Raw genomic sequence first — 27,724 nt, 5'->3', positions numbered from 1 at the left:
ATATCTGCATTGGTTACCTGCCAAAATATTTAAAAACAGACTCACCCATCAGGTAATTTTAAATTGCCAAATTATTATAAATAAGGAAATTGTAGTCATCAGTAGGAAATAAATGCTTTCTTATGATCCCTTGATCTCAAAAAAATAGATTGCAAGAGAGCTCCAGTGGTGCGTCTTCTTCCAAACCATCAATTGACAATGTTACGGGAAAAGGAAAAGGAAAGGTAAAGCCAAACTGCCAATGCACTGGTGCACTGGTGAAAAGAACTGCATGCTTCTCAAGGACCTGACAAATGGGAAATCTGAAATTCTGTGTCTGTCCACCAGACAGTAACACCTTCTGCTTTAACATTGAAAACTAGTTTTCATTGCTTTGATAGTATGCCTGAAATCTGGTCTGGAGCAATGGGCCAAAACAGTTTGGCTACAGCAGGGCAGTTTTGCTTGCCATTGTGAATGGCAAAATGTTTTCTGTGAGCCTGGAAAGAGCTCAAACCCTGTTAATGCACAGGATAAATGTGTGAAATGCACAAACGTATTGGCAGAGCTTGCTGTAAACCTCTGAATATGATGAACTTAGTATCTGGATTTGTTATATTTTCAGGTGGGATCCTCTCCTGACATGTGATCTACAGTGAGCTACTTTGACTCCTACGATGACAATGTTATCACTGCCACATCTCTGGGAACCAGTTATTCACAAGTACATGGTATGTGAACGTCTGCATCTTACATTAACCATTGCTTGTTGGAAAACACAGAAACAATAACAAGAAGGTGCTAAAAGTCATTGAAGTACACGTTAAGCCACATGTACAACCAGTTACATGGAGCTGTTCCAGCAGATGTTTATCTGCTAGGCCTGCTCTGTATGCAGAATAGTGAACTGATTTAACTTGAACAGGTTTTTGTTCACAGATATTGGTAGAAGCATTCTACTGATGTTTCCTTTGGATGAGGTTATACTGGTACAGTGATGATACGTAGATATACAGATGTTTATTCTCTTCCCTCAAGAAGGAGGGAGTGGTAAGCAGTAGCGTGAAGGGTTCTGTGTTTTAACTGTATTGCTGCACTTACAGCAGTACTTTTTTTGCATTTAGGAAAGGTCTTTAATTGTTTGCTTTCTTCATTCCAATTTCAATTTCTGGTCAGTCTAAATTAGATTAATTTCACACACCAGTGAATCCCTAAAGAAGTGTAAATTAACTCCATTTTACCAAACTCAGCCAGATGATGGCAGTTATTCCCTTGATGTTTATCTTTACATCACCCACCATCTTTGGCCAAGATTTCAATAGGCAGTAAATTCATATTTGAGCCTGTTTTCCTCACCCTGTATAATGAAATGGAGACTGAGATCCGCATCTGGTAAAGGGAGGCTATTCAATTTCTGGCCTACAAGGCAAAAAATCTAAGGTCACTGATAGCTGGCATGTTTTTCTTTTTTACAATTCCGGCTTGAAATTGTTAACACACTCAAGTTCTGTAAGACTATGGCAAAATGGTTTTATGAGAGTGATTACATTGTTGTTTTAGGTTCTAAAGCAGTTCATAGCACACCATGTAGCTGTTGGCATGGAACATCTTCATCATCTGATTTATGGCCCCAATGCAACTCCCACCAAAGCTGGCAGAAAAAAGTTTCTTCATGCTGATGGGTGTGGAATTGCGCTGCATGTAACACCTGAGACTTCTGTTAAAGTAATGTTCCCTGCTTGGATTTTTTTTTTTTTTAACATTTGACATTTCTTAGAGCTTAAGTATTAAAGATACAAATGTAAAACAGAATTACAAGGAAATGGATAGACAAAATAACCAGAAGAAAACTCAATTAGTGAAATGCTTGTTATAAGGAGAGATGACTGTTCTCTCTGAAAGTATATATCTGGGTTTAATGCACTGTATTTTTATATGTAATTTTGAAGGCAATGCTTGTCAGAAATATGGATGATCTGCTACAGCAGTGAGAGAGGGAAAGCAAGGTAGAAGTCTTACAGAGAGCAGGAAGAGAAAGCTCTTGCTTTGTTGATCAATGCAGTGTGTTTTGGGAGAGCAGTTCACAACTTGGGTAGCCTGTGTGTTGGATGGTGAAGGTTTCCACATCTGGCTGGACAAGTTCAAAGAGAAGCTCCCAGGGGTGACATCTACCACTGAAGTGAGAGAGCATTGCACCTGCTTCTGCTGGCAGGGCTTCCAGCATGCCTTTGTAGCCACCCTCAGTAATCTCTGCTGGCCAAACACCATTAACATGACCCTTTGCAGACTGTTTGTATTTGTTCAGATGTCTCATCTGTCATCCATATCTAAGAACCTTTTCAGGAGGGATACAGGAATAATCATTCTGCTGCTCATGTTTCTTCTGAGTTGATTAATTTTTAAACCTCCAGAATTATTTGTTGGTACATGTTTTTGTTAATAATTTGTTTTGGTGTGTGTGTAAGCATTGGTAAAGGAAAGCTGGTTTGAAGAAGATGAGTTTCATGTCTGGCAGGGGCAGAGGTCTGGAAAGGACCCAGCAGACCAGCTAGTCTGTCTTCCTGCCATCACAGGTATCTCATCATGAAGAGCGTGAATGCATCTTGGTTGACAGTTTCACTTTTCTAATGGAATGTAGCTTTCTGCCAGTGCGGGGGACCTCTTGGAGTGCCGAGGGCAGGTGGTGGGGAGAGGCAGCTGTCAGAGTGGTGACCGCTTGCAGATCTCAGTGTTCCCAGCACAAAGAGCAAGCAGCCATCTCACAGCTGTACTTTTAATGAGCTGTAGGGCAAGGGAAGCTGTGTCTCCCATCTCATGATGCCTCTGATATGCGTCAATAACCTTCACGGGTTTGCCATCTACCCAAATCAAAGTGAAACTTCCTTTGACTGGTGAACACAAGAGTCAGAAAGAAGTGAAGGTTTTCATGTTTATTTTTTCTTTTGGGTGTTATTTTGATTCTCCTCTTTTGCTGGTTCTCATATAACATTGCAAACATTTCAGTAAACTAATCTGCAGGACCACAGCTCATAAAAGATCGACCTGCCAGAGGATGAGGCTCTGCTTATTACAGAAAAGCTTCTGAGACAGTGACAGCTGAGAAGATTGCACACTTCCACAGGAAATTAAATTTGATGTAATATAGTGAAAGAATGACAAAATAGAAGGGGTATATATAACATATTTGTGATTATTAAGCAGTAGAAAAATGAAAACTTGAGATCCAATAAAGTGCATGTAATTTAGATATGGACAGAAGATTCCCAATAGTTTTTTTAAACTTTGGCTGTCTACTTTGCTTTGCCTTCTCTCAGTGTTGTTATTTCAATGTATCCTTAACTTCTTAGAATCAGAGAATGGCTTGGGTTGGAAAGGACTTTTAAAGATCATCTAGTTCCAACACCCCTGCCATGGGCAGGAACACTTTCCACTAGACCAGGTTGCTCAGAGCACCATCCAGCCTGGCCTGGAACACTTCCAGGGATGGGGCATCCACAGCTGCTCTGGGAAACCTGTTCCAGTGTCTCATAAAAATGTGTTAACTTTTAGGCACCTTAGATTTTAAAGCATGTAAGTCAAGTTTCAGAGCAGTCCTATGTTATCCAGGTAGACTGCACTCTTCAGCAGAAGGTGCATATGTGGCACCAGACTGGGAGAGGCAAGAGCTTCCTCTTTGCTTTGTCCTTTTCCCTTGCGGATGTGCAGTGCCAACAGAGGGGTGAGGCTTTTCTTCCCTGTCTGCCCATGCCTGTCGCTGAGGTGCAGCATGGTGCTCCATGGTCTGTGGAAGGCCTAGCCCTGTCCCAGCTGCCAGCTGGGGTCACAGGTGTCGTGTGGACCCACTGGGGATTGTTCAGGTAACATACATGGTTGGTACTGAGGCCCTTGCTGCTAACCCAAGGCACAGGGTTGCATGTGATGTGTCTCCTTTTCCTCTCTTCCTTGGGGTCAGCATAGGTGCCACAGTGAGCCTGACTCTCTCCTGGCCAGGTGCTTCACAGCAAAACATAGGTTTTCTTTCAGAGGGGATGGTAATAACTTACAACACCTTAATAATTTTTCCTTTAAGATCTGGTTACCTGCAGTTGGAAAGAATAAGCAGGGCTCTGGCAGATTTAACTTTATTAACCATCATAAATCCTTTCCTTTTTGACTCTAATCAGTCCCTGGAGTCCTTTTACTGCTCTTGACATTGCACTGGCCTTTCATCACAGCACAATATACATTTTCCTGTAACTAGCAAACTGATGGCGAGAGCCTTACATAAACTCGAGGTAATGGACGCTGCGATGGGGAAGTGTGACTGTCAGATGCTTGCTGACGATGGAAGGAGGTGAGGGAGCTTATGCTGCCAGCACGGCTCTGCCCTCTGTGGAGGGCAGAAGAGGGAACCCGAAAGCACAGGGGCTCGTGTGCATCCCCTAGCACCTGGGGACAGGGGATCAGCTGCCTTGCTCTGGCCCAGAGACACAGAGACAGCAGTGCTTTTGTGTCTTATTTTGGCAAGTGGGCACCAGGGGCCAACCCAGCCTCAGAAGGCCCCTCTGTGCACAGCCCCCAGCCCGCGTCCCTGGGGCAGAGAGTGGCCGGAGCCTGCCAGCAGCCAGCTTGCTGGCCCAGCCACCAGGAATGGGGGGGCCGGGAGCGGCACAGGGACCAGTCAAACCTGCACGGGTAGAGGTGCTGGGTGAATGGGGCTTTTCTGAGCTGGGGACAACACTAAAAGGAAGGAGTGTTACCAGGTGGTCGAGGGGCAGGCACCAAGGCAACAAATGCTGCCTTCATAAAGTCACTACCTGGGTTATTGCCTCTCTGTCCAGCCTGCGCACAAAATGCTCCGGAAACCAAGAGGGGAATTCCCCGGTCGGTAGTCTGTCTGTCTCTCTGCTGTCCAGGAATTCATGGGAAGGAGAAGGCATCCCAAGAATCTGCCCCAGTGTGCAGGGACAGTAAATTCCCTCTTGTTTTTCCATACACACAAGTCAGCAAGTTTCTTCAGCAAATGCTTTAATTTTAAGCTTAATACTATGCAAATATTTAACTTGGGACGAAAAAAGCCTCAAGCTGGCTTCACAACATGGATTGACTTTCAGTTGTTTCTGCAGGTACAGATCCTATGTTTACGTACACGAATGGCTGTTTGTTTATTTGTTTATTTATTTACTATGGTAATTTTTTTTATAATGAACTTGGATTTTTTTTACTCTGCTTTTGCTTTGAACATAAAAATCTATATATTTGCAATTCGTGTACAGGCATTTTCAGAAGCTTTGGCAAAAGGCTCAGATCTGCTGAAGATAATCACTGTAGGCTGAATCTTTAGGATGACACAATTGTACTGACTTTTTTTTTTTTTAACTGAAGTGCCCAAAGCTGTGCTCACCACTGATATCCCGCCAGCCTAAGTTAGGAAAGAAAGGTATTGAAAGATATGGTACCTACTGCAGGATCTTTATAGTGTAATTTGTTTGTCCGGACAAATGGGTACAAAAGAATATTCAGCAGTGTCAAGAGCATTAGCAATAAATATGTTTACTAGGTTTCAAAAGTCTGCTTAAATGCTACCTTGAAAGATAATACTTTTCTGTATCCACATCTATCTCATACATTTATGCTTTCTTCAGGCCTCATCTCAGCTGCTGCATGCCTGAAAGCAGTCTCCTATTAAAGAGGGAAAGACCATAGTCCTGTGGACCTTCTGTACTGCGCTCAGTGTGTGAGCTATTGAGTACATGAAGACAAGAATAGCTGTGTCAAATGTGTTTCATTTGCATGTGGCAAGATAGAAAAAGCAAACTCTGTGTGAAGACGAGCAGGCAAGAAAGACACTGAATGCCGTAAATACTAAAGGAGTTAATGCTATGCAGTGATTCTGCTTCTGTTATAGGAAGTGTAAGAACAGTATGCTTCCTGGCGTACGTCGCCATCCAAACTGCAAAGGTTTCAGTTCCATGGCAACACGAAGGCCTGACTGTGCTGAAGGTGTATGTATTAATGCATTCAGAGTGAGGGGTTGGGACGGAGCTGGGCAAAAATAAAATGCACCAAAATTTTTCCTGTTGACTTATTTATGTATAAAGTAAAGCCTTTGTTCTTAGAAAATCAAAGCTGACATGAATACACCTGCTCCCCCCACCAATTCTCTCTGATTCTTTTTTACGTACATTTTTCTCAGGCAAAAAGTAAATAAAGAGGCTGTTTTTTGAGAGTTTTTTATAAGACTGTAAGTGCAGCAGCACTTGAATGTTGCCAGAAAATAATATTAATCCCTGAGACAGTGGTATATCTGTAGAGAGAAAGACTTGGGATGGGGGTGGAGTGGCATATTGTTTCCAAGATGTAGTGCTTTACAGAGCAAAGTGAAGCAGTGGGTGATTGGTTGATTTTTGTTTGTTTGGTGGTTTTTTATTATTAACATTTTCCTTGATCCTTTTGATCTGCCCTCTTTCTGCCTTTCTCTACATCTACTTCCAGTTTCCCCTACCTCCGCTGGCTGAGGAGCAGGAAACAAGCTCTGTTTCCTGACATCCAAAGAAATATAAAAGTACAAGGAAACAGTGTATTTTGTTTTCCCAGCTGACTTGGATTCACAGACCTGCACTAGAAAGGCACCTGCTCCCAGAGGGTCAGGAGTCACCCTCCAGAACAACTGGGCAATCGGCCAGGGAATCTGAGCGCTGATCATTACGGGAATTTTGTTTGATCTGCTTGTTTGACTGCAAGAATGTAGGATGGGGGATTGTGATAAATATATTTTCCTCCGGGTGAAGAACTACCTCAGGCTGATCCTGCCAGCTGTGCTGATGTGTGGGTGAACTGCAGATTTGCAAGGTTTAAAGTCAGACTGTGCAGTAGGAGAACCTCCAGATGTTGGTATTTGTGAGGCTAACAGCAGTGCTAATCTGGCATGGTAAAGCTGACAGAAGTGGCAAGTTAAACTGGATTTACAGCTGCTCTGTATTGCTAAAACAGGCAAAGCAGCCAGAACATACCAGTGGATCTACCCTATAGATTTCAGCAAGGTTTCTTGGTCTAACTGGGGGAAAAATATAGCTCTGCAGTTGGAAGTTGCTGTGCAACAAGAGAGCAGTTCACCAACTTTGAACTGTAGTTGCGCTGTGCAAGAGGAGAGGAGGAATAAAATTCATCTCTCTTTTAATCTGTATCCTTTTCTCCTTTTTTTTTTTTTATTTGTTTTGGTTTGGGGTTTTTGTTTGTTGTTAAATAGCAGCAGGAATGGTTTTTTTCTTAAAAACAAGCCTTGCTTCCATTGCAGTGGGAACCTTGTCTTTGAGATTCTGTTTGAAGGAAATTTCACCCTCTTCAGGAGACCAGTGCAATGTGGGTAAATCTTTTCCAGGGGAATAAATAGCATTGAAATGATCCTGTCTTGGCATTCCACAAAGGGCTGGATTTCACCCTCCAGGCAGTAGAGCTGCAAAGTAAGAAGCTGTCATTTTTAAATGTTCTCTTTCTTAGGCAGAGCAGCAGTGGTAAGACCAGGTCCCTTGCTGATGCTGCACTTGACATTCTCCCAGTTTTGCTGTTGGTGTTGTGGCTTCTGATTTCTGCACAGCCCCCCAAAACAAGGAAGCAGAAGTAGCTCACTAAACACTAGCCTATGCTTCCCAAATTATGTCACATCTTCATTTTCCTGAGTTTTGACAAAGGAACTGGGTATGCAACCCTAAATGAAGAGGAGGAACCACTCCAGCCAGCAATGTAGCAAGAGAGGTGAAGGATTCCCTTGTAGGTGTCCCTGCCTGATATAACCCTCCGAACAGCCCAGCTGCTATTTGTCAGCACCTTCCCAGGGGAATACCTCAGTCAGCTTGCCAGGAAAGATGAAGAGAAAGCACCAAGAGGAACATCAAAGAAAGAAGAAAAGGAGGAGAGGAATCAAGGATGGGAAGAGTGAGGAAACAGAGCAAAGGCAGAAGGGTGATCAGAGAAAAAACAGGGGGCTGGGAAGAGCGCAGCAAAGGAAAGAGATGTTCCTCTGGTGCCTGTGAGGGAAAACCTGGTTTTCAGGTGTAATGTAGACAAAACCAAACCAAACAGAAAAGAGAGCAAGAAAATTAAAGTACACAGAGTGGGAGAAGACACCGGAGGGAGGAGAATTCAGATTGACATGAAGAGTAAAAAATACATAAAATACATGGATGAATTTCGTACCATCGTGCAACCTATTTTATTTAAATAGTAGTTGCTAAGTTTGTAGCATCAAGAGCTTGTGAACTTCATGTGGAAGTTTTGGGGGCTGGTGAGGAGCAGCAGGGCCATGTTGGGAGGCTGCTGCAGGCACCAGAATGGGTGGTTGGAGGCAGATCTTTTCTTTGCACTGTCTGGAAGCCTAAAGCCAGTAGGAATATCCCCAAAGAAAACTGCTCATCCTGCATCTGAAGACTGACAGTCATAAAAATGTGCTTCCTTCTCTCTGAAGGTATCTGAGGAAGGGCTGTTGCCATGCAAACCAGGGATAAGGGCTTCCTCTAGATCCCTCTTCCAGTTGTTCAAGCTATCTAGGCTACCAGAAATAAAGAGCTGAATGGAAATTTCAGTTCTGGCTGTGAAAAAGAAGCTTTTGAATGAATTCTGCATCAAATAATGAATGTCTTCTTTCCTCCTCCTCTCCACCTACCTTGTTCCTAAACATTAACATTTCATGTCAGTTGAGCTAAGTTTGGTGTCAGACTCACAGGATCCTGCTGAAAAATACACCCCTGTTTTGTGGCAAGCCAGAGAAGATGAGAGGCTTGTGGTGTTTTTCCTTCTCAATCTCTGCTCTTCTGGGAAAAGCAGCTAAGGCTGTGTGAAGCTGTCTTCTTCCCACTCTCCTAAACTTCACTCCTAAAAATGCTGCTCTCTCAACAGCTTTGCTGCTTCTCTGAAAGAGGCATGGCTTGGCCCACTTAGTGCCATCACTTGCCAGGGGATGTTTTCTCAGATTGTGGTGAGTTCCATCATGATAGGAGGCTGAAAAAGGTTGTTGTGGAACAAGTCATTGACATCGCTATCTGTGTCATTTGAAAATGGTTATTTAAGCACAAAAGGGAAGAAAGAGATCAGAAATTATGAGATTAAAACCCTATCTGAAGCTCCAAACCTCCAAATAATTTCTGCCATTTCTGCCGTTTCTTTTCTAAACACTTAGGCTGTATTTGCTTTATATTTTTACACTTTTCTCTAGAATCACCAAGGTGAGAAACATCCTTTCTCTGAAATAGTTTGTTTTGTGGGCAGTGGTACCAGTGTGTGTTCTCTGTGGCCCTTTTCCCACCAAGACTTGTCGCCCACCGCGTGTATGTTGCTGCCAGGCTGAGGCTTACACCCTGGCTTGCCGCCCCAGTGGCCATGCAACACCATGGCTGATCTTGGGGCATCAGTCTAGAATTACTCCTCAGAGCCATCTACCAGTTTTCCCCAGACTTTTTAGAATGTCATTACTGAAATGCAAGAAGGTAACAAATGTCTGCAGAAGTGGAGAAATGTGCATTCAGAACAGTGGGTTTGTTGTACAAGAAGAGGAAGGGTTCTCTGGGCACTCATCTCTGAGATACTCTGCAGTGTGTGGTAGTATTTCATGTTAAAAGCATGAGGACAGGAGAGACCTGGAGACCTTAATAATTTTTCCTACTCTAGAGAAAGCAAGTGGTGAAAAGGCACAAGAAGGAGATGTTGGTGAAAACAGACCTTTTGACAGTGAGCATGGTCTTGCTGCTTTTGGTGGAGTGAGTAGAGACATTCCTGTATCTCACTGTAGTGATGCAGAGATGTGCTGATACTTGCTTATTTTGATCAGAGCTGAAATGCAGAGACAAAAAAATTTCATGTTGCTTTGGAGTGCTGTAATACACCTGAAATCAAAGCCAGTTTGATGTGAAAATTATGATGGCTGATGTTTGTGTAACCCCAAATTTCTCAACGTGTACCTGAATTTACTTCTCAGCTCTTAGAGGAAAACCATCCTTCCCACAGATGCCATGTGAACAGGACAGCCATTTCTACACAACAGGAGGAGTTTTTTTCCCTTCTCTCACCTTGGTGTCCAAGCAAATAGGAATCAAATTTAACCTTCAGTGTTTGTTTCAGGCCCTCTGAGTCTTTAATTCGTTGCCAGCAGCAAAACAATTATTTTTGATAGGCACACTAGTTGTTTGTTAATTTGTTTATAATCCGTTTTCTAGGAGGTTGCTTTGATGTGGGAGGAACTGAATTCTTTGGGTGCAAATATTTGCTGTTGACTCTCTTAGTCATTAAGAGATGTTTTCCACATTAAGGTGCCTTTACTTTTAAGGGAAAATGTCAAGCATCTTCTGATACCAGAAACATGAAATGTGTGGCTGCCTAAAGAGGAACCATTTGCTGAGCTGCAGCATGTGAGGGCAGGAGGGACCAAGACCAGCCCACGCCTTCTCCAGTCTGCTGGGGAGAGGCCAAACAACCCCCAGGCCCCCCTGGCTGCTTTGCTGCTGTGGCTGTCCACAGCAGCCCCCAGGACCTGAGACCCCACAGGTGCTGGTTTCAGCTATTGACCTACATCCCGGCTGAAATGGCTTCACACTAAAAGATGTCACTGTTCTTTTCCGAAAAGAATGTGTCTTTTTTTTCTCAAGCTTTTTTCTTTTAAATAAATTCTCTTGCCACCTTTTTGTATTTTCCAACTGCAGCTCTTTTAAGGCTCCCTGCTGCTGCAGTTTTTGCCTTTGTATAGGTTATTTTTGGAAATTGGGGAACCAGGAGGAGGGAAGAAATTTAGGGGAGTTAACTGCAGTAGAAGTAGAAAGCTCTTTCCCTTGGTGTGTTCTTTCTTCCCTATCTTTTCTTCTCATGACCTCTGTGGTCCAACCCCCGTTGCATTGCTCATTCCAGGGCAAGCCGTAGCCGACCCTCTTTGTGCCCAGCGAGTGGCTCCTTCCCACGCGGTGCTGCTTTGCAAGCTGTCCTTGCTTCTTCCTCCCTGCAGTGGCTGCTGCTTCTCTGCTGCTTTTCTGGGTCAGCCACTTGGCCAAAAAGTGGGTAGGTGGTCGGGCAGAGTTTTGAGAGCTGTGACACACTGGAGGCACTTGGGAGGTTATGTGCCTTAGGGTAAATTGTATGCAGAGAAGAATGTGTTCCCTTCCTTGTTTCCTCAGGGGAGTGGCCCCCTCAAGGTGGTTGGCTTTTTCTTGAAATGCCGGTGGGTTTTTTTTTGTGTTAGAAGTGTCACATGATGACTGTCAAACTTTGCAAGAAAAAGCAAATTCTTTGGAAGACTGGGAAATAGCAACTGAAACCTGACCTGGCAGAGAGACCAGGAGCTCACCTTTTGGATCTGATGCATGGGGCAGACAGTGGTAGGCACAGACCCCCAGAATGCCTGAACTCTTGTGAACAGGAATAATCAATTCACAAAAATGTGAGGAGAAATTTTCTATGAAGGAGCAACCAAGGACTCTTTTTCCCATCTAGGTTTTCTAAAATCACTAGCACATCGAAAGTCATTGACCATACGGTAAGTCAGGCTGCCCTTTTGCTGAGACAGTATCCGGATAATTGAGATGCCTGTGATTACCCAGGAAAACTTGCTGATGTTTACACTGCTGTCAGGTATTGAAGTCACACCATAATACTTGTTGCGGTATCTTGCAATAGGTTTTAAAATAGATTGACATCACAGCACAAAGTGGGAATTTTCCTAATTTTTTCTGTGGTTATGAAAATGCCTAAATAGCAGAGTAGCACAGTAAATGTTAAACACTAAAAGCAGGGTTTATGTGTACTGATAAGAGGATGTTGGTAGAGAAGGAAGTAACTTGAGTTTGATAGGAGTATGGTGGAAATTGAAGCAGGGGTTGGTTATAGACTCAGAGCAGTAACATGGTGACTTTTAGGGATGGATTTGGGTCAGCATCATACCGCGAGGTGGTATTGAGGAAGACTTTAACCATAAAGAAATAAATTTTTAAAAAGATGATTCTGTACAAGAAGCCGCACAACTGATGCAAAAATCCAGCCAAATATGAGGAGAATGAAATCAAAAGGACATGAAGTACTGTCTTAACATACATAGAAATGGAGGGGGTTTTACTACCATGCTATTGCAGAGATGAATTAAACTGTGCAGAATGGTTATGCAAAATGTTTGCTGTAGGGAAATAGCTGTTTTCCATAGATTCTAGGAACGAGTACTGGCATGCTGCCGGCAGTGATTTATTTTCACCCAGGCCTGGTGCTTGTGTCTGGCACTCAATGAAATCTTCCAGGGTAAATTATTTATTTAATTAAGAATGGCCGCAGTTGCACTGAGAAACTGGCAGCACAGCAGCAGGAAGTCTGTCAGAGATTGCATCTAACTTCTTACAGATAGGCTGCTTATATATACTTTCATTAATTAATATAATAAATAATTGTATGTTGGCATTTTTGTTGATTAGCACAGTTCATAGTACTGACTGTGGTGAGTGTACTGCCATACATTGTAGAAATCTAATTTCTTGATTAAATCACCCAGAGGCTTGTGCAACAAGCTAAGACATCACATTGTTGCTAACTGAACTTTTGAACTTTTCATAGGAAAAGGAGATTGTCAGTAAGAGAAGAGTCAAATTTATCAGTGTGTAAGCTGGAGCAACCCAAAAACTTTCAGTAGGCATTCCCATAAGAGCAAGGACCCCCCTCTTCTTATGCCAAGTTGGCAAGATAATGCTTTTTTCGTAATTTAACATATTCCAGAGATAAGAGCTGGTGGTTTGAGGGAGTCCAGGAAGAGAGGAATTTGGGTATAACTAACAAGTGAAACTGTCGTTTGAGGAGAAATCCCTGAAGAGTCTCTATGCGATTTTTTTTTCTGTGTTGTGTAACAAATATAAAAGATGAAGCAATGTGATTTGGTAATTGTACTTTTTTCAATAAATCGGATTTTTAAGAATGCTTTATGAGTTTGATCCTTGCGTTCTTTCCTTGGTTGTTGAGCAATAGGAAAAAACCTTGCAAGAGGAAAAGAAACCACCTCTTTTATAGGAAAATACTCATGGATTTAAGCTGTTCAGTTTGCCACAAAGGGAAAAAAATGGACAAAGGTTTTGAAAAATATCACAAGTGGGCATTTTTGAAACATCAGACACACTTGGTTTTTAATGGGCCTAATAAGCAAATCAACACAGAGCTAAATACACCTTTTGGGGTGATCTCCCCTTTTGGCATTGGGGGTGGGGACCAGCCAGGAGGCTGCAGCCAAGCTGGGGCTATCTCCTTTGCATAGAGTGGTTTGGACATTCTCCTTTCTTCCCCCTGCAGTTCCTTCAAGACCTTGCTGGCTCTGTGATGGTCCCTGCTGCAGCTGTTGGCATCAATGTCTGAAGCACCTCTCAACTTTGAGAGGTCAGCTTTTCTTTTCCTTGGTCAGGAATCTCCAGTGCTGCCAAAGCTGGAAGCAAGTGGGCAGGTGGTTGGAGATTGAGGAAAGGTTTCCCACTGTCTTGGCTGTGCTTTTATGTCTCAGAGGGGCTGCTCTTGCTACCTGTCCTATGCAGCCACTTGCCTCAGCCCACACTGGGCTGGTTTGGGCAGCTGGGCAGGCAGTGAGCTGTTGGGCAGCCAGGGATTTCTGATGGGTGAGCACTTTGGATTGGCTCCCCATGGTCACAGGCAAACTGCAGAGCTGGCAGGAGCACACAGCTGGCATTGAGAGGAAGAAGCAAAGTGGCATCCTCCCCTCTTGGGTGGCAGCTCACCACTGGACTGACCTCACTGAAGCATGAAACTTCATCCTCAAGGGCAGGTCAGATCATGTACATGTGAGGTTGTTAACACTTAAATACGATGTTACATTATCACAGTGCTCAGGGATGGAGAAAGTGAAGACAGTGGAGTTTCCTATGCTGCCCTTTTCCACTCCCCAGTTTTGGTGACCCCTAGTCACTCTCTGTGTGTTTCCCTTTCCAGATGGAGTTAGAAATGGGTGTACATTCTGAATTAATTTTTTATTGGCCGTACCTGTGGATGAAGATTGTTTTTACTGATTTGTAATCAAAAATCAAACTGAAATGAATGTCATTTCAGAATAGTCTTTTTGCAGTCACTGTTTTTATTTTTGCTTTACAGTATCTTTGAGGTACTCCTAGTTCTGTGCACTGGAATTACAGTCATGGAATGGTCTGGGTTGGAAGGGACCTATAAAGATTATCTAGTACCCCACCCTGCCGTGGGCAGGGGCACCTTCCACTAAACCAGATTGCTCAGACCCCCATCCAATCTGGCCTTGAACACCTCTAGGGATAGGGCATCCACATCTTCTCTGGGAAACCTATTCATGTGCTTCACCATTCTCATAATAAAGGATTTCTTTTTTAAATCTAATCTACCCTCTTTCAGTTCAAAACCGTTGCCCCTTGTCCTATCACTACAGGCCCTGGTAAGAAATCCCTCTCATATAGGTCTCTTGTAGGTACTGGAAGGCTGATATAAGGTCTCCCCAGAGTTTTCTCTTTCTTCTCCAGGCTGAATACCCCCAGCTCTTGCAGGCTGGCTTCACAGGAGAGATGCTCCAGCCCTCTGATCATCTTTGTGGCTCTCTCTGGATCCACTCCAACAGATCTGTGTTTGACTTGTGGTTGTTACCAGGGCTGTGTATGGTATCCAGCTGGGGTCTTGCAGGAGCCCAGTAAAGGGGCAGAATCACATCCCTTGACCTGCTGGCCACACTGCTTTTGATGCAGCCCAAGATGCAGTTGGCTTTCTGTGCTGCAAGTGCACATTGCTGGGTCATATCTAATTTTTCATCTACCAATATGTATTGGGTTGGTGTAGCAAGGTTTTGGTAGCAGGGAGCTACAGTTGTGGCTTCTGTGAAAAGCTTCCAGAAGCTTCCCCTATGTTCAATGGAGCCAATGGCAGCTGGCTCCAAGATGGACGTGCTGCTGGCCAAGGCTGGGCCCATCAGCAACAGAGGTGGCACCTCTGGAATAACAGATTTAAGAAGGAAAAGAAGTTGCTGCGCAGCAGCAATTGCATCCAGAGAAGAGCAGGGTGAGAACCTGTGAGAGCAACAGCCCTGCAGACACCAAGGCCAGTGAATAAGCAGGGGCAGGATGTGCTCCAGGCACTGGAACGGAGAGTCCCCTGCAGCCCGCAGTGCAGACCATGGTGAGGCAGCTGTGCCCCTGCAGCCCATGGAGGTCCAGGGTGGATCAGATACTCACCTGCAGCCTGTGGAGGACCCTGCACTAGAGCATGGGGATACCTGAAAGAGGCTGTGATCCCATGGGAAGCCTGTGCTCTCTCCTGTGGGGGGACCCCACATGGGAGCAGGGAAATGAGTGTGAGGAGTGCTCCTCCTGAGGAGGAAGAAGCAGCAGAGACAATGTGTCTGAATACAACTCCATTCCCCATTCCACATCCCCCTACACTGCTGGCAGAGAGGAGGTGGAGAAAGTCTGGAGTGAAGTTAAGCTTGGCAAGAAGGGAAGGGTGAGGGGAAACTTTTTTAAGGTTTGGTTTTATTTCTCATTGTTCGACTTTTTTGGCAAGAAATTAAACTTATTTGCCCCATCAAGTCTGTTTTGTCTATTTGTGTAATGGCAACTGGTGAGTGATCTCCCCCATTCTTTTCTCTTTTGTTGAGTTTTCTCTCCTGTGTCCATTTGAGAAAGGGAGCAACAGAGCAGCTGTGGTGGGCACCTATTGTCCTGTCAAGTCAACCCACCACACAATACCCCCAAGTCCTCCATGGGGCTGCTCTTAATCCATTCACCCCCTCTCTGTCCTGATACTGGGGGTTGCCCCAACCCGTGTGCAGGTCCTTGGCCTTGGCCGTGTTGAATTTAATGAGGTTCACACTGGCCCACTTCTCAAGCCTGTTAAGGTCCCTAGAGACGGCATCCCGTCCCCCAAGTGTATCAATTGCACCTCTGGGCTCAGTGTCACCCACAAACTTGCTAAGGGTGCGCTCAATTCCACTGTGTCTTTAACTAAGGTGTTGAACAGAATCAGTCCCAATAAGGTTCCATGAGGGACACCGCTTGATACAGATCCATTTGGACATTGAGAGGTTGACTGCAACTCTCTGGCTATGGCCATTCAGCCAGTTCCCTATCTATTGAATGGCCCAGCCATCAAATCCTTATCTCCTCAATGTAGAGAGACAGAGATGTTGTGTGAGACTGTATCAGAGACCTTAAAGAAGTCAAGATAATGACATCAGTTTCTCTTTCCTTATCCACCGGTGCAGTCACTGTAGAATAATGTATAGAATAAATCTTCATGTTTTGATGATTAACTTTATTTGGTCCCTTCAAGTCAAGTGCCATACATACAAGATGAACAGACCACTGAGACCACTATTATTTTTCATCACCATATTCTAGAAACACTTCAAAGGAATTTTGGAAAAAGAGTAGATCTTAAAGTATTTTAGTTATTATCTTGGAATAGGGTTGTACACAGACAAGGCTATTGCTATCAAATGCTAGTTTCTTATTTCAAGAAAATCTGGTTTCAGGTGCTCAGGCAATAGCTTTCTTTAGTTTTATGGTGTGATTTACTTTAGAGCTTTGACATAAACTGTAATTTACTGTTAATTATGCTACCAAATGTATCCAGTTTAGACTATATCATAGGTAGTGTTAATTTGAAATTTAACTTCAAGTATACTTATTTCCATAAATAAAAGTGTTGATTTTTGTGTTATATATCTAAAATAAGCTCAAGTCCCACCACCATCATCCATTGTTACTCATCTTAGATTTCTTCAGGGGTGTTTGAATTCAAGGGGATGTATCAGAGTCCTGCTTCCAAATAGAGAAAAATCAATATGTAGTCTTAGAAGCCTGTTCTTCTATAATATTTTAATTTTGTTTTTCAGTTATGATCAATATCACCTGTTTTGCCAATGCTAGCAGTTAGAGAAAGGCCCTAAGACATTGATGTGCAGGCAGACTGAGAATAGCATGAACTATATTTATGTTTCTGACATCAGTGTCCTGGTTTATCTAATGTTGTATGATATGCTGACTAAATGCTCCATACTATCCCATCCTCAGTGAGCCAATATTTTCTAATACTGCCCCTTGTTTAAAAAATTGTAGAATTTTTAAATAATAATTTGCTAATGTGAGTTGTTGTCCTACTGTCTGTTTGGAAATCTCATAGTCTTTACTTTTCATAAACAATGTTCCTACACTACATTAATGTATATTCCAAATTGGATGCTCCTGGGCCAGTAAGAGAGAATTCAGGAGCTTCCTACTTCAAATACAGCATTTTTAAAACTATCATGAAGTTGTGTTGTAATAGAACATCTCTGCATTCTTTAATACTTACTTAGATGGGTATACTTAGTTACCACTGTAACCATGATCCCTGTTCTGTCCTTTACCTGTCCTGTTTTCATTATATTTTCTCTGTATTGAAAAGCAACACATTTTTGCTACTGGAAACAGCAAAAGCTGCTCCTGCCAGATCTTAATTTTTCCACCATATCTCCTTTTATCCCATAGATACCACCTTCACTGCCCATCTGTCACATTACCACATCTGTACCTATCCTCTGCAGGGTTTGCTGGGTTCTTTTCTGTTGCAAGAAATCAGGCTTTTGAAAAGTCTGTTGCCTTCCAGAAAAGAAGTTGCACAAACCAGCCTTGTTCTAGGTCTCCTGTGTGAGAAGTGGCAGAACCGACAGCTGGTTGAAAAAAAAGAAAAAGGCAAGCAGAAAAATTAACTGTGCCAAAGATTTCACTTTCCAAATGGACTAAAATGTCTGTTTTATGCGAACAAAGGGTTTTGACAGTTCCGTGTTCAAATAAGCCCTTTGTCTTTTAATTGATGTAGAGATTTGGATTACAGCTGCTTAGTGAGTATTGACTGAGTCTGTAGCATCCTTTTCCTGGAGATGTGTGTGAAAGGAACATTAGCTGGAATGTTGCAGTAAGGTGCTAGAGAAATGGAGCCCTAGGACCCTTCCAAAATGCCTGGCCACTGTGATTAACACATTCTGTCTTCCAACAGGCAGATGGCACATGGGAAGTTAACTTTCCAAAGACAGCTGGAAGTTGCAGGATCAGCCTGATGCCTCCCAAACATTTGAGCAGTTTCTGCTTGAAAATTGCTGTTCAAATGCAGAAATATGCAGTATATGCTGCAGCTTCCTTTTTCCCAATCCAGGTTTAAACAGACCTTTTGAGGATTATGAATGCAACCCTAAAAGTTAGTCTGTTTCACAGTATTTATTTTGAGCTTCAGATCCTGATCTCCGTTCTATGTTTAATTTGATTAATGGTTAATAGGGCCATCCAGAGTTGTCCACAGAGGTTTATGTCTTTAATTAAATGCAGAGAAACAGCCAGCTCCAGCTAACCTCTGCCTCTTTTAGCTGGAAAAAGAGGAAAAGAACAGAGCTTTAACCCTGCTTTCCACACAGCCTCCCATTCTCTTGCATCCTTTGGGCAGCCAGTGGCCACTGGTGTGGCTTAGAGCAGATGCACTCACTCAAAGGTGCCAAAGAGCTGTTCTAGCAGCTGCCAGGCAGCTGTCTGCCACCACAGGGTCAGCATTTCCTGTGACTGCTCTTCCTCAGTGGGGGTTTTCCTCCAGCCAGGAGAGGTCTCCTGTTTGGGATTTAGACACTGTTTCATTGACCTCACCTGTCACACTGGAAATGGTGCCCAAAATATGTGTCAGCATCCCCACCTTCTGGCTTTCCTAGCTTTGAATGCATGCTCCAGCTGTGTCCCTGCCATAGCCATGTGCAGCATAAGGTGATGTGGCCCTGTACCTCAGTGGTACCCGATGCAGCCCTCCAGGAGAAAGGCTGGAGTGAGAGGGAATGGGAACGTGGAGGATGGAATATGGAGTCTGTCCCTTTGACAGACATCAGAGTGAAAGGAGAGGACAGCTCTCCCTGCTTGCTGAGGCTTGTGTCGTGGCAAAAGGGAGATCCTGGGCTCTGAGCCGTGAAATTGTCTGATCCATCACTGACTTAACTTCAGAATGTGTGGCAGAACATAATTAAAGGCTTATAAGCATTTTAAAGGCTCCTGGTGAAGGGGGAATTGCACTGCTTCTGAACGGGTAAGGGGCTTCTGGTGTTTCATGCAAAACTGTAGGTTGTATTTTCCCATGGAATTTGCAGACTTGCTACAAAGTATATTTGGGTGCTTCAGCAGTTCTTGGTAAGGTGGTATTGAATACCTCTCCTATTTTTCATGGCACTTAGGCTATTTTAAGAGCTCCCACAGTTGAGAGCCCTAGGGGATTTGAGTGTTTTGATTCCTGTATCTTCTGTAGGAAATGGCTTGTTTTATTCCAGGGCATTGCATTTTGGGGGCAACAGTGAAAGACCCAGGAATGTCAGGAGAAAAGAGACTGCTGCTCAGTGTCTGCAGGAAATTGGTGAGGAAAATCAGCTAGAGGGCACCAATATTTCTTCTTAGGGCTGTTAAATTAGGCCATGTGGACTGGCAGCATATGGATGCATGAGAGAAACATGAGGGCTCTACGAAACAGTTGTGCTAAAAATAATTTTTGGTGTTATTTTTAATAATGTTATCACAGATGAAGAAAGTGAGGTAGAAGTTCATAGCCTGGGACAATTCTTTCTCCTGCTTTACAGGGTAAACGCTATAAATCCTTGAGTGTTTGTTTGGCTAGGTAATGCTTTCCAAAAGTATGTCAATGAAATAGGCATCAGAGCCATAAAATATTTTCCTGTATTTAGATTCTAAATGTGCAGTAAAAAGTCATTACAGTTTAGACTCCTAAGCACCAATATTGCTTCTAAAAAGAGGAGTTGGATGTTAAAATCAGATCTTCTAGAAAAATAAAGGTTTTAATATTGCCAGAAATGCACAGTCAGTGTTTCGTGCTCAGTGGTGTTAGTAGGCTCAGCTATATCCTAGTAAGTTTTGTTGCTGTCTGGGCATGAAAAGGATCCTGAAACTGTTGAAGGGGGCAGGAGTATTGTAGGATTACCAGTTGATTGGTTAATTTAGAGGATTATGGTTTTAATGCCAAAAAATCCAGTTGCAGAGAATTGCGGAATAATTTAGGCTGGAAGGGATTTCTAGGGATCCTCTTTCTAGCCCCTGCTCAAAGTGAGTGCACGGTACATGGTTTTGCATGTTGCAATAACTTACCTTTACCTGGTTTTTATTTGCACAAGAAAGATTAACTATTTGGGTATTTTTCTTTTTGTGTAGTAGAGAGACAAATACCAAAGAAGGATAAAAATTAAGGCAACAGTTGATCCAGATAGCATTTAAGCAGCACCAAAATGTCCCATACCATTTTGCATATATTGTTTTGGTTTTTTTAAGATTCAAAAACATTGCTCTAGGGTAGCACAAGGGACTTAGTTTAAACATCTGTGAATTAATTTTAAATTGTGCTTTTCATTGCTGGCTAATATGCAGGAGGAATTGGTAAATATTGAGAGCGAAGGCTGTACAGCATTTTTTAGCCAGTGGTTCTGTTTAGACTTAATCGCTATAATGCAGTGTTAAAATTTACAAAACAGCTTGTAATTGCAGTAGCTTATTTAAACCAGCTATTTGTGGTTATGTCTGCTGAGGAAACTTAAACTTCAATGTTCCCCAGCCATCTAATAGCAGCAAATCGACTGCGGGTCTCTTGAAGGAATATCTAAATGTAGGCTGTTGAATAATCCCTTTGGGGGCCCTGTAACTATTTTTGTGCCTGGATATGCGTCATCAGTGGGTATTTTCTCTGGTGACTAGCTTACATCAGTAGGTCTCCTACCATACGCTCTATCAGTGAGTGACTTATGATTGATGGGAGTCACGGCTGCTGTTTAGCTTTTATCTGTGACCTCAAATAATGGACAACAGGAATTTCCAGGCTGTTAAATTCCTTGAATGACTGAAGACACGGGATGGCTCTGCTGATAAACGCAGGTAGTACCCAGATCCTGGGTGTTCACCGGGGGCTGAGGCGGGGAGGAAGGAGAGGGGGGTTCCTCGGCTGCAAGGCGGTGAATCCGGCGCCGACGCGTAGCCGCGAGTTGCGCGTCCCCGGACGCCGGGAAGTGGCCGCGCCGGAGGATCGCCGAGCGGCCGTGATGCTCCAGCTCCCCGAGCTCTCCAGCCATCCGTGTCCGCCGGTGGTTCTGGCGTTTCAATGTCTTTAGCTGGCTGATCTTTAGGGCAGTTGGTCCGTTCATTTCATCCCAGGGAGACACGCAGTTTGCAGCTCTGTGGAGGGAAAGGCTGTGGAATTTTCAGCTGCAGTCTGGTTGGTTTTTAACCCTTTTTATTACCATCAGCAGCGAGTGGATTTATTGGCATGCTTCACCCAGGTGCTGCCTGGGCTAAATCTGAAGGTGCAGTAGGCTACGTGGTCTTAAGGTTAAGTTGCACCTGCCACAGTGACCCACTGAGCACACAGTCATAGTTCATTTCCTGGTGTTCAGTACTTCATATTAAGGAAATAAGGACTGCAGATACTGAGTTATCTCCTCTTTCTGTGTCCATTCTGCCTTTCTGTCAGAAGCTGACATGCGAAATGGGGCTGCAAGACAGCTACAAGATTTTCTGTGTTACCTGTGATGAATTCAGCAGCTTGAGTCAGCCCTATGGCGAGGCACTTTGTCATTTCTTCTCCTTTCCCTCCTGCTCTTCCTGTCTCCATCCTTTTGATGAAGCTATGATAGGAAGCAGATTGGCTCTCTGTGAACTTGTGCACAGAAATCTCTCAAGCCCTTCTCCTGGTAACCAGGGAGTAAAAATGACAGATATAGATGCTCCCAGTGTGATTGAGGATTAAAGAAAAAAAAAAAATCCTTAATGCTGTTTATCACGCGGCATTGTTTGGCTGAGGGAGGATAGCAGCTGGATCCAAATTCCTTCTTACCACTTCTTCCTGTTGGCAGGTGGCCTTCCGCACAGGCTGGGCTTGCAAACTCTCGCACGGGTCTTACTTGTTCGAGTGCCTACTATTGCTTTTCATTCAGGTGACAGCAGATTGGGTTTTGTGCGAGATTTTGAGACTTGAAAAGTTTCAGAGGGAAAACAGGAGCTTTGTTTGAACTCGCCTGTATGTTCCCTCCTCCGCATGTACTAGCCCAGAGGTCGTAGTTAATGAATGAAACCAGGCTTCCTGCAGAAGCCAGTTAACCCCTGGCTGTGCCTTTGTTGACACAGTGCTTACAGGTGTGCACTGTCGTGGCGTGGATGCCCTCACTCTGAGCAATATGGGCTGTGTGTACTTTTTCTGCTCCTTTCAGAGAGGTGCCTGCTCCAACACATGCACTGGGTCTGAAGTGAATTTCCTCATCTGCTCTGGCTAGCTGAGTGCTGGTTAAGAATTGCATTTGGCAGAAGTAGTAGGAAGAGAAGCAGCAATTAAAAAGAGGCTTGGAAAATCAAGAGAGGGAGATGAGAGAGTGGAAAGGTCTTCATCGAGCTGTGATTTTACGCTTCCTTTATTTTTGGGTTTGGTTTTTTTCAGTCACTTCAATAAGACTTTGGGATTCATGGCAAACCGGTTATATAATTCAAATACTGTAAAAGGTTCAGCACAAAAATGTTTGATGAATCTTGAGTCATTTACATTAAAAATCAGTGGATTTTCGTGGGGTGTGCTTTGAAAATGTAAAGCTTGCAAACTGGTTGATGCTACTATATGTGTCATTTACCTCAGCTTTCTAGGAATCAAAATGCCTGGCTACACAGTAATATTTTTGGCTAATATTGACCTCATTTGCCCTCATTTTTAGGGGTGTCATGTTTTGGGTAGTGATAGTATTTTAGGGTAGCTTTCATTTACAGTGTTTGTGCAAAAGCTCAGCATTACCACCTTTCCAGAAAGACTCTGCAGAAACTGGAGAACATTTCCAGAAAGGGTTGCCGTTTTCTAAGAAAAAGTGTTGGCAAGTTGCCTGCTGTTTCCTGATGCTTGGCACCGAGGCCAAGGCAGAGGGATGAAATCCAAACTGGCATGTGGCAGGGTGTGTAGGTACCTCCCTGTGTGCTGTGACAGAGATGTCGCGGTGGGGACAAACTTAATTTAGGTGCTGACCCTGCAGTGAAGTCACGCCCTGTGGATGCCTGGGTCTGTATGCCTACACCCTGTTGCCTTCAGTGACTAAGTGCAGGCACCAAGTTCTGCTGGCACAGCTTGAATTGAGGAATGATAACCGAAGTACTAAAACCTTGTTTTTCCAGAAGAGCCTTCACTTATTCAATGGTCACCTTAAAAATCTTGAAAGTCACCCTGCACAGTGCCTAACCAGATATTCATCTGTTTAGTTAAAATAATTAGGTGTTGGAGCCAGGGATACTGCATATTCAATGAAAGTCGAAGTATTCACTGCAGCATCTTGTAGTATCTCCATCAGCAAACCTCTTCCTCCTCCAGTGAAGCGTGTTGGTGTTTCAATGTGCAACTAGTTCCCAGCGGACACAGGATTGTAATTACCATATATGGGAGGTGAAAACAGAGGCTGAATCTGACACAGGAATATCAGGGGCTTCATTCTGAAATCTTTTTAAAGATTAAATACAATTCTTTTCTCTTCCACCCTTCCCACCTGTTAAATCTATGACTGTACACTCTGTTCAGCTGCTGTAGTGATGGGTATTTGTTGAGGGTCATAAGAATGAATTGGTATTTAATAGTTTTGTGTCATTTTTACACAAAGTACTCTCAGTGCTTAAATACTCTTTAGAGTAAAGAGGTGCTCTGAGATAGAAAGAAGAGCAAAAAAATTAGAAAGCTCGCCTTGCCATGGCCCGCTGTTTTGACAGCACTGTTTTGTTTGAAGAGTGACTGTGCGGAGCAGGCAGTGCTGCACAGTCATTAATGAAACCATAAACACAAGTAAATATACATTATTACTGTGAGCTGGCTATAAGTTGTAAAAATAGTCTGAAATATGAGGCAGAGTAGTTATTTGACATTTTCAGGGGACATGGTATATTTTGTTTGTTTTAGTTCAAAATCGTCTATTATAGTTATAAATACTTGATCTCTCAAGGTGATCTTTGTGTTTCCATAAAGTCCAGTTGAAGCCACTGAACCAATTCCCAGGTACTTGGAAACTGCAGTTTTGGTCAGCTTGTGTGAGGGAGAGCCTGGAGGAAGAGCTTAGTTTCATTGGTTTGCTTTGGGTTTTGTTCCTTCAGGTATCGTGGAAGAAATAATAATTACGTCATTTAGGCATTACTTTGCTGTAGGGAAAAATAAGGAGTTACTCATAAACATTGCTCATATTTGTAGTGATCAGAGTAACAAAAGTGAAGAGGAAGAAAAATAATGCAGTGAAATAATACAAGAAAAGCCCAGTGTAAAGTAAAGTTGGAATAGTGAAAAAAGTTATTTCATTTTTGTGAATATAATTTCTTAAATCCAGTTGATACAGTGAATGAAGAGCCTTCCATCTTTTTGATGTTACTGTGTACAGTAATGTGAGTGAATGGAGTCAGATACACTTCGGCACTTCCTGTGTGTTCTGTGCTTGATGACCTTGGTCCTGAGACCTTTAGTCATCATCTCAGTCCTTCCTGCAAGTGGCCAGCAACTTTCATAAGGTTGTTGGAGATCCAGGACTAGGCTGTCAGTAAGTTCATAGATTTATAGATGTTGCCCTGGCATCAAACAGTTAATTTGAATGAAATCCACCCATTTGTTGGCACGTGGGGAAGAAGAGAAAAGGAACATACTGCAGGTGAAGGCTGTGTACTGTGGCAGACAGGGTACCTCCTTTATGTCAGTAGTCTGGCACCAACTCCTGTAAACTGTGGCAAAGTCTTTTCTTCGTCTCCTGTCTTGTTTTCTGTATCTACACGGAGAAGTAGTTCTTGTAGCGATTTTTGCTCTTGGCAGTATTTCTCTTTAGTGTCACAAAGTGAGCATTTTTCCTGCAGGACCTCAAACAGCTCAACAAGTGGTGAGCTGCCAGTGACTCAGCCCAGCATCCCTGTCCATCTGCTTGCAGCCACCAGCGCTCCCTGCCAGCCGCCTGTTCTCAGATGCAAAGCCAGGCGTGAATCCTGGAACAGGAGCGGGTAAGGGACAAGGTTATCCTGGGGAAAGAGATCCTGTACTCCAAGGAGACAGTGAGGGAAGAAGCTTCCTCCTAAAACAAGTTAAATTTTTTCTGAAGCACATCCTGGCCTTTTGCACATCCTGGTTTGGAAACTTGCTGTAAAGGAGGCAAGAAAGAGATGCCACACACTGGCATCCCCAGGAGCCTTGATAATGTCAGGACACCTGACAGTACAGCAGCACTTCAAAAATGGCACTGTCGTGAAGGATTTACATGATACTGCAATAGCTAATAGCACCAGGACAGTACAAGGTACTTCCTCAGGATTGCTGAGGATTGTGCCAAGTGTCTGTAGTTTCGTGACATGACTTTGTCCCTCTGCAGGCAGGCCTTTAGCATTGACGAGTTTTCCAAAAACTCATCCAGTCTTTCTCAAGTACAATTGCCAGTTGCTACCCTGCTAGTTAAAGATAGTAACAACAAAGTTAAAAAATTAAATTCCTTACCAGGTAGTAGTTTTGTTTTCATAAACTTATTCCAGCATCTTCAAGGATGGACTCTATTTTCTTTTTGTACAGTTGTTTGTCCTTTTGGGCTGTGAAGGGAATGAATGTTTGGGGATTTCTCTGTGTGCTGATTGGGACCATCTTTGCTCAGGGACAGGGGAGATACAAAGTCAGTCCATGAGGTCAGGACATCTTCTGTCCCTTGCCTGGGAGGTAGGATAACAATCTGCAGTGTGAAACTCCTTTCCCTCCTCCAAGGAATTCTATTTCTGCTTACAAAGGCCAGCCAGATTCCTTATCTCGAAGACTGTAATTTGGGAATGAAAAAGAAATGGGATTATTACAACTAAGAAACAGAAAACTCATTGAACCCCCTTTCACTAATATGCAGGGAAAAGTGATAGTAACCAAATTTTCTCAGTCTAACCAAAACATGGAGCATCACCTTGACTAAAGAAAATAGGAGCCTTTTGAGGCTCCTTTGCTCTTAGGCTCTCCATCCTCCATAAAGCTCAGAGCCATGCACTGGTGAAATACAGCCTGTCTTTAGAAGTGAGATAGTGATTTTCAGCCCTCTTGACTCTTGACCATGAGCTCAGGTCTCATGCAAGCAGAAGCTTGCTGCTGGTTACAGAGGGAGCAAGGCTGCAAATCAGAAGGTCAGCTGCTCTTTTTAGTTTAGCATTTTATACCTTGATTGCTATTAAATTAGATACCACAGTGGTATCAGAGCCAAGATCACCTAGAAGGGAATAACTGTCTCAAAGAGCTATAAAGTATTAAAATGCAAAAAGGAGTATTAGTTTAACTTCTAGGAAAAAAATAACTATGGTGAAAGTCTGTTCCCTTGATGGAAACTAGAGGAGCTGATTAGTTTGAACAACTCAAAAGACAAAATGCTGACCTGGACAAAATGCTGAAAAATACACTACATAGATTTTTCTTACTTGGATACAATATGATCTAATAGACTTTGGTCATTTCCTTTTTTGATCTAATTTCTGGGATTCTATGATCACTTTCAAAAAAAGGTCATTTTCTTGCCTATCTCACTGCAAACCTTCTTCATGAAAGTTTTTGTTAGTTTTACCCCACAGAGGGAGGCATTTGCAGTAATCCAGCATGATTGTGTTTTGAAGATTCCAGACAGGTTTCTCATGGCCATATCTTGCCATTGCTCCATTGTAAAATGCTCAGAATACTTGATGAGATTTTTGCATTAAATTGTAAGGTATTTATATCCAGCTTCTCTTTAGAGGCCCGAGTCATATCCATGCTCTATTCCCATGGTAGCCTTCTTCCAGTTCTTTAAAGCTACAATTTGGCTTTACAGGAAATAATTGTCGTGCCTACCACACTGTAACTAAAATATTCAGACACATGAATCTCTTTCTTGACTTCCTATAAAAACGTCATTTGTAGCTTTATTTTGTTTGTTCTGGTTTGACTGTAGTGTAAACAAGAGTTTATTAAAACATTAGCTCTAAGTTACAGTTCTTTTTTGAGACTGCCAGGTTTTACAAAAAATAGTACTGAAACTGCAGGGCAAAACCACATATTAACAGAAAAATGAATAATGAGTCTGTTTTCATATGGATTTTTTAAAAAGTACAGCTTGTAGTTGAACTAAATGTACTAATTCCTCCACTTCAGTCAGGAAGCCCTCATAGACTTTCGACAGTGCCGCCAAAAAATTGACGCTCCAGCTGTTTAAAAGATATCAAAAGCTAGTCTGACAATTGTAATCTCTTCCAGGAATTCCCTTTCCCATTTTCCCTCCCTATAAAAACAGATAACAAGATGCTTATATAGTAGAAATGGAAAGTCAGAGCTATTTTATGAAGCGTTGTGCATTCCTTCCAGCCTTAGGAGATGAGGCATGACATCTCCACGACAGGGTAGGAAACGCAGGCACTCTGTTGTGTAAGTAGCATTTGCTTCAAGGATTAGCTGCTTGCCAAGATAGCGCAGATTTAAATGTTTCCTAAGCCATTTCTGAGTTTTTACGTAACATGGCAGTGACAGGAGAGCAGTGGAGATGGATGGGTAGGAACTCAAAGCAGCAACCAAGGAAAGACAAAACCAAAGGAAGCAGAGAAATATGCTGCATGTGCCAGCATCAGCTGACACAGCAGAACTGAAGGCAAGGGAAAGCAGCACCAGCCGGGCTTCTCTTGAATTTCTGTCCTCACTTTTACACGCAACAACATGAGACAAACTGAAAGGAGACGCCGCTTGAACTTTTGTTCTGAAGCATCTC

At 43.1% G+C, this 27,724-nt stretch overlaps 1 protein-coding gene across 6 annotated transcripts in view; it reads left to right on the top strand.

The window, feature by feature from the left end:
* The window catches only part of HIVEP2 (HIVEP zinc finger 2), a 137,362-nt gene that overhangs the window by 31,498 nt on the left and 78,140 nt on the right, over positions 1-27,724 (top strand). For 5 of the 6 annotated variants that reach the window (XM_069010539.1, XM_069010538.1, XM_069010541.1 and 2 more), the window contains exon 2: positions 605-710. The gene's annotated coding sequence lies outside the window, so the exon portion shown is untranslated. Of the gene's footprint in view, positions 1-604; positions 711-20,601; positions 20,868-27,724 lie in introns of those variants that run through there. The other variant, XM_069010544.1, reaches the window with a different exon arrangement.

This window comes from Aphelocoma coerulescens, chromosome 3, assembly GCF_041296385.1.
Source record: "Aphelocoma coerulescens isolate FSJ_1873_10779 chromosome 3, UR_Acoe_1.0, whole genome shotgun sequence".
NCBI classification, from domain to species: Eukaryota; Metazoa; Chordata; class Aves; order Passeriformes; family Corvidae; genus Aphelocoma; species Aphelocoma coerulescens.
This window is presented reverse-complemented; position numbering and strand designations above follow the sequence as displayed.